The sequence below is a fragment of the Urocampus carinirostris genome, chromosome 1 (assembly GCF_059441175.1).
Source record: "Urocampus carinirostris isolate Australia breed hairy pipefish chromosome 1, RoL_Ucar_1.0, whole genome shotgun sequence".
Lineage (NCBI taxonomy): Eukaryota > Metazoa > Chordata > Actinopteri > Syngnathiformes > Syngnathidae > Urocampus > Urocampus carinirostris.
Window position 1 is genome coordinate 63,781,450 of NC_142349.1, and position 7,529 is coordinate 63,788,978.

At 42.9% G+C, this 7,529-nt stretch overlaps 1 pseudogene; it reads right to left on the reverse strand.

Moving 5' to 3' along the window:
- Positions 1-5,322: 5,322 nt before the first annotated feature.
- Positions 5,323-5,497, reverse strand: LOC148376530 (U2 spliceosomal RNA; annotated as a pseudogene).
- Between the last annotated feature and the right edge of the window lie 2,032 nt (positions 5,498-7,529).

Genomic DNA, 7,529 nt, shown 5'->3' on the forward strand with positions numbered 1-7,529 from the left:
GCAGAGGGATGCAGCACTCTTAAAATTGCCAAGCTTCTGAAGCGTGATCATCGAACAATCAAGCGTTACATTCAAAATAGTCAACAGGGTCGCAAGAAGCGTGTAGAAAAACCGAGGCGCAAAATAACTGCCCGTGAACTGAGAAAAGTCAAGCGTACAGCTGCCAAGATGCCACTTGCCACCAGTTTTGCCATATTTCAGAGCTGCAACATCACTGGAGTGCCCAAAAGCACAAGGTGTGCAATACTCAGAGACATGGCCAAGGTAAGAAAGGCTGAAAAACGACCACCACTGAACAAGACACACAAGCTGAAACGTCAAGACTGGTCCAAGAAAAATCTCAAGACGGATTTTTCTAAGGTTTTATGGACTGATGAAATGAGAGTGAGTCTTGATGGGCCAGATGGATGGGCCCGTGGCTGGATCGGTAAAGGGCAGAGAGCTCCAGTCCGCCTCAGACGCCAGCAAGGTGGAGGTGGGGTACTGGTATGGGCTGGTATCATCAAAGATGAGCTTGTGGGGCCTTTTCGGGTTGAGGATGGACTCAAGCTCAACTCCCAGTCCTACTGCCAGTTTCTGGAAGACACCTTCTTCAAGCAGTGGTACAGGAAGAAGTCCGCATCCTTCAAGAAAAACATGATTTTCATGCAGGACAACGCTCCATCACACGCATCCAAGTACTCCACAGCGTGGCTGGCAAGAAAGGGTCTAAAAGAAGAAAAACTAATGACATGGCCTCCTTGTTCACCTGATCTGAACCCCATAGAGAACCTGTGGTCCCTCATCAAATGTGAGATTTACAAGGAGGGAAAACACTACACCTCTCTGAACAGTGTCTGGGAGGCTGTGGTTGCTGCTGCACGCAATGTTGATCGTGAACAGATCAAAGCACTGACAGAATCCATGGATGGCAGGCTTTTGAGTGTCCTTGCAAAGAAAGGTGGCTATATTGGTCACTGATTTGTTTTTGTTTTGTTTTTGAATGTCAGAAATGTATATTTGTGAATGTTGAGCTGTTATATTGGTTTCCCTGATGAAAATAAATAATTGAAATGGGTATACATTTGTTTTTTGTTAAGTTGCCTAATAATTATGCACAGTAATAGTCACCTGCACACACAGATATCCTCCTAAAATAGCTAAAACTAAAAAAGCCCCACTCCAACTTCCAAAATATTCAGCTTTGATATTAATGAGACTTTTGGGTTCATTAAGAACATGGTTGTTGTTCAATAATAAAATTAATCCTCAAAAATACAACTTGCCTAATAATTCTGCACTCCCTGTATTTCTGTCACTTTAAAAGGAAGTTGTATGTCATTGTAATATTTAGATAGATAGATAGATAGATAGATAGATAGATAGATAGATAGATAGATAGATAGATAGATAGATAGATAGATAGATAGATAGATAGATAGATAGATAGATAGATAGATAGATAGATAGATAGATTATTTATGCCCCCATTTTTCGCACCTTGGGCAAATGTTATTAGTTATAGTTACTCACTACTTTTCTCAAAAAGTAATGGAGTCAGTAATTCTATAGTTAGAGTAACTAGTTACCAGGAAATGACACTATTACTGATTAACAGTTTGGGCCAAATGTTATTAGTTATAGTTACTCACTACTTCTTCCAAAAAGTAACTGAGTCAGTAATTCTACAGTTAGAGTAACTAGTTAGCAGGAAATTACACTTTTACTGATTAACTGTGTTGGGCAAAAGTAATTATTATAGTTACTCACTACTTTTCTCAAAAAGTAATGGAGTCAGTAATTCTATAGTTAGAGTAACTAGTTACCAGGAAATGACACTATTACTGATTAACAGTTTGGGCCAAATGTTATTAGTTATAGTTACTCACTACTTCTTCCAAAAAGTAACTGAGTCAGTAATTCTACAGTTAGAGTAACTAGTTAGCAGGAAATTACACTTTTACTGATTAACTGTGTTGGGCAAAAGTAATTATTATAGTTACTCACTACTTTTCTCAAAAAGTAATGGAGTCAGTAATTCTATAGTTAGAGTAACTAGTTACCAGGAAATGACACTATTACTGATTAACAGTTTGGGCCAAATGTTATTAGTTATAGTTACTCACTACTTCTTCCAAAAAGTAACTGAGTCAGTAATTCTACAGTTAGAGTAACTAGTTAGCAGGAAATTACACTTTTACTGATTAACTGTGTTGGGCAAAAGTAATTATTATAGTTACTCACTACTTTTCCCAAAAAGTAACGGGGTCAGTAATTCTATAGTTAGAGTAACTAGTTACCAGGAAATGACACTATTTCTGTCACTTTAAAAGGAAGTTGTATGTCATTGTAATATTTAGATAGATGGATAGATAGATAGATAGATAGATAGATAGATAGATAGATAGATAGATAGATAGATAGATAGATAGATAGATAGATAGATAGATACATTATTCATACCCGTAGGGAAATTCACACTTCCAGCAGTATCCTTTTGTTGTTTATTAACAGATAAACGGGATGGCCTCGGGGTGCTGTGTTGTAGTTTAGCCATAGTGGAGTGGATGACGTCACACGCTAGTCCAAAAGTTCGACGTCCCTGCAGCAGATGGAAATCTTTGTGCCCAGGGTTACACCACCTCATGTTCACGTACTTAGCGAGTCCACTTCCTCTCCGCTTCCTGCAGGCTTTCGTGTCTCTGTTTAACAGCGCTGAAGCCGGGTAGCTCCGGGTATCTCTGGGTAGCTCTGGGTAGCTCCACGTTAGCGTCCGGGATGTCAGACATGAGCCACGTTTTTGTAAAACACAGCAAACAGCACTCCCTGTACGCTTTGACGTTTTTCACCAGCACAGCCAGTTCGTCGGTCTTATTTGGTAGAGAGGTCACATTTACCATGATTACGGACGGTACCGAAGACTTATAACGCCTGTGTTTGGTCCTAATTGCACATTTTTGGAGGATAAAAAGGGGCTTGAGTGAACTTTTATAATTATTGCCACAGAATTCTGCACAATATGTTAAGTGTGGTAGAACTAGAGAACAATATAATAACAATAACTTGACTCAATAACAGTGTAATAACATTGTAATACCAGTGTTGTTATCCAGAAGCTAGGAGTCAAGTCGACACTGGAACACTGATCTAAAAAGGACTTCAAATTTAGAAGTAGTGATTCTTTTAAATACAGTGGAACCTTGTTTTTCGAACGCCTCTCAGTTCGAACAAATCGGGGTCCGACCAAGATTTTCGAGAAATTCTTGCTTCGCTGTTCGGTCAAAAAAACGGAGTTCGAACGCAGGGGTGGATGTTTCACATCACATTTTTTTACTCCTTTTAATTTTTTCAGGTGCAATTGCCCCTCCAATACACTAGGGGACGTCTGAAATTAGACAAGTGTGTAGCAAATGGGCCGAGTAACAGAATTTCACCACACCGATGAAGCTGCAGCCACCAATCATCGATGACTTTAACGACACTGTCATGAACCACTTCCGAAAAGTGCTAAAAAGACGGCAGATAAACATTTTAAGAGAAAAGAACATTATGTAGCCAGTCATCCGTAATAAAGAGATTTGAACGTGTGAGCACCCCTCAGACGGAAGAGCTCCCCGAAGTTTTTACGGTAGGGGACTCTCCTTCCAAACAATAATTTTCCTTCCTCCTCCATCCCTCTCACCGTCCATCTGCGCCTTCTGCTGACCACCACAAAGGTAAAAAATCCTATTCATAATTCTTTTCTTTATCCTTTTTTAAATTTTTACACGTTCATGTTAGAAAGAAAGATTACGCTAACGCGAACGTACGATTAGCCTGGGTTACATTTATGTTATTTGTGTCTTAAAGCTAAACAAAGGTAAACATTCAGGATGTTGGAACGGATTAAAACGATTTTACATTACTTTTAATGGGAAAAACGATTTCAGTGATCGAACAAATCTGTTTTCGAACAGGGTTCTGGAACCGATTATGGTCGAGAACCGAGGTTCCACTGCATCTGATATCTGATCCTAATATAACATATAATTTCAAGAGAAATATGAAAATGGAAGTCTGTTTCTGCAGACGCCCCGCCTTGTTCTCATACCTCTAAAAAAAAGGCCTTGGGCGCACGAGGACAGAACGAGGAAAAACGGCGCTAGCTAACCTCGCTCTGAACTCCTTGCATTCCGAGCGAGCTCCTCAGACGGTGACGGTGGGAATACTTGCAGTCCATTCAAAGGCGCTTCAGTAACCTTCCAACGGTCCAAGAGTATCCGACCCCTGATTTCTTTGAGGTTTCCCCCTCCTCCTGATGATAAGGTTAGCCTGACCGGCAGAATTATGAAGTGTTAAGTCATCATTCCTCTCTTTTCAGCTAGAACAGCTTCTGGCCAAAACATTGTTGTGCTCTTGTGAAAATTTCTGCCTGTTAGCAAAGAGATCTTTGATGTTGCAACGTCAGTTCCTTGGACATCCTGTAGGATAGCTGCCTTAAGCATTATTGTGCTTTGCTAACCACACAATTATCGTAAGATATGTTTTAACTTTTTTGTGCATACGTTTAGGATGGTGATAGCCCTGGCGAAGAAACTGTCTCTGAGCCTACTGTGAAAAACATCTCATCTCATCTCATTAGCCGTACCGCTTATCCTCATTAGGGTCGCGGGGGGGGGCTGGAGCCCATCCCAGCCATCTCCAGGCAGTGGGCAGGGGACACCCTGAACTGGTTGCCAGCCAATCGCAGGGCACACAGGGACAGACAACTCACTCGCTCATTCACACCTAGGGACAATTCACCTGAAATGCATGTTTTTTTGGAACGTGGGAGGGAACCGGAGTGCCCGGAGGAAACCCACGCAAGCACGGGGAGAACATACAAACTGTCACAAAAGTCTGGAGCTGGATTTGAACCCACGACACGTTCCCATGACATGAACTGTGCCGCACAAGCGCTAACCACTGCGCCGCCGTGCTGCTCCTTCGAAAAACATAGTATCGTAAAATCCGGACTATAGAGCGCACCTGATTATAAGCCGCACCCGCCACTTCTTAGGTGATTTGCCAGTTTTGTACTTACACAAGCCGCACCTCTGTACTAGCCGCGTGCGCACGCATCAAAACTTGTGACACAATCACAAGTTTAACCCAGACCAGGTTGTAAGTTCCACAATAATAACTTTTTTGGGTTTGAACAAATTTATTGACACTAATAAGGTTTATTGTTCTATATTCTTTATCAATTATCCATTTTCCGTTATCGGTCAAATCATAATGCGCTACAAAGACAAGGGGCGAGACACTTGCTCCCAGCCAAGAGGCCGAGTCAAAGTCCTAGCCTCAGAGCCATGCAGCGATCAGTGCGAATACACCGTTCCCGGAGGTACTGCAATACTGGGCCGCTGCGTGGAGTGGACAGAGCAAGCTCTTATTCCATCTCCGGATTGCAAAAATGAAACTGGTAAAAATGGCCGACACACGCCTTACTACACTTTAGCACACAATCCTAGGACCACACACAGAGCCAAGCAGCGATAGACAATCTTAGAACCACAATCGGCATCATGAATGGAAAATGATACCCGTAATTAACGTATGATGCAGACTTGTAAAGTCCGGGTCCTGTTGAAAGTAATCCAAGGAAACAAAATGTATATTTCCAAAGTAAAGGGTGGGAAAAAAATATATATCCACTATTGTCCGCTGCGACAACAGACAGATCTACCGGTAACTCAGCTTTACCCCACTTCCCATCAGCCCGCGTTTGCTCCGCCCCTTCTTTTTTGATTCGCTCGTAGAACACAACAGAATAAATCTCTAAAATTAATACATTACAAAAATATACAGTTGCAAATACATATTATACATGGTTACACATATTTACGAAGAAAGACAGTACACCGAGAGTTTTCAAAGCTTTAATAATAATAATATAACTTTCATCCCAAACCGTGCCTTTGAGAGGTACCAACACGTTAGTAGGATCACGCGGTTAGAAAAATTCCATAAATTGGCCGCTTCACTGAATAAGTCGCAGGGCTGAACATCCTCCCAATGCTTTTGTCAATCAGTTTAATTTTTATGCCTAAAAGAAACGTGCTGTTACAACTGAACCGAGCCATCTTTCGCTTTGTCTGGGGCTCAAAGTGGGAAAGGATAAAAAGAGATACAATGAAAAAGAAAAAGGAAAAAGGGGGGAAAGGAGTGCCTGGCCTCCAGCTTTTCCTGGGAAGCAAATATGTCTCTCTCCACTTCCAAAACGCTGTGGGCCCACCCAACAACCCGAAAAGTCAAGCAATGACCCGTTTTTGGATGGGCTCATATTTGCGAAAGCTAAGGCTTGTACCAGACAGTCGTTTGATTCCGGTTTCGTTTAACTTGCCACCAACACATCTCTTTATTCGGGATTTTTTGAAGAAGTTTGATTTGGAAACACGGGAATGTCGCACTTTACAAAACCACAGGGCCCTTATTGCTATTGTGCAAGAGCGAGCTACAGTAAGCCCTGTGCGGGGGCTTGCGTTTGGCGAATCCACAACGGTTTGGAGCAACGTCAATCATCCTGCCCTCCCAAACAGACTACGAGACTTGTCATGGATGGTGGCTCATGAAGTTCTCCCAGTCAGAGCTGTAATGCACCACCGAGGAATGTCAGCGACTTCGACGTGCCCTCGACCTGGCTGTGGCGCCCAGGAGTCGGTGAGGCACCTTTTTTGTGAGTGCAGCGCCGCCCAGGTCTTGTGGACAATGGCCGAACAACTAGGAAAGTTCCCGGACTTGCCAGCAGGAGAGGTCCCTGATGCACAGTACGTGCTTTACGGGGTGAGTCGGTCGAGGAGGCCTCGGAACGACTTTGCCAGGGACTGGCTCACTCTCGCCGCCATCAAGGACGCCATCTGGACCTCCAGAAACCTGCTGGTATGGAGGTGCAGGCAGATCCCCCCCGTGGCTGTGCTCCGAATGGCTGCAGATACCATACAATCTGCGAGCGGCGGGCCTAGGACGCAGCCATAAAGAAGACTCGTCTGCACCCACCCGGAGGGGGGAGCCGGAGCTACGCTGTGGGAGTCTCGGCAGCAACGGCCTGGGTTGTGGAACCCAGAAGGGAGAGGACCCACGCAGAAGGGAAAGGACCCACACAGAGGACTGGAAGAATGCTGCTTGGGAGGGTGGGATGGCAGAGCTATGCCCTTGCACAATAGTATTGCCTTTTACACGCTGGTTAACTACTGTTAAAAGAAAATAACTCTGAAATTGTTTAGTTGATGTTGGAAATGTCAGGAAAAAATGTTAAAACGTCATATCGTCACGTCATATTGTCAAATATAAAAAAATTGTGAATATGCTTGATGGCTGTTTTGCTGCTGTTGGTGTCGGTGGATTTGTTCAGACCGAGGACAATCGACTTTGGCCTGGACGGATCTATTGACACTAACAAAGATGTTATATAATGAAATTGTGAATATGTTTGATTTTCGAGAAGGTTTGTTCAAACCTCACTTTGTGTTTGCTGTTAAAAACGTAATATTGGAATATAATATTGTGAATGTGCTTAATTGCTGTTGAGA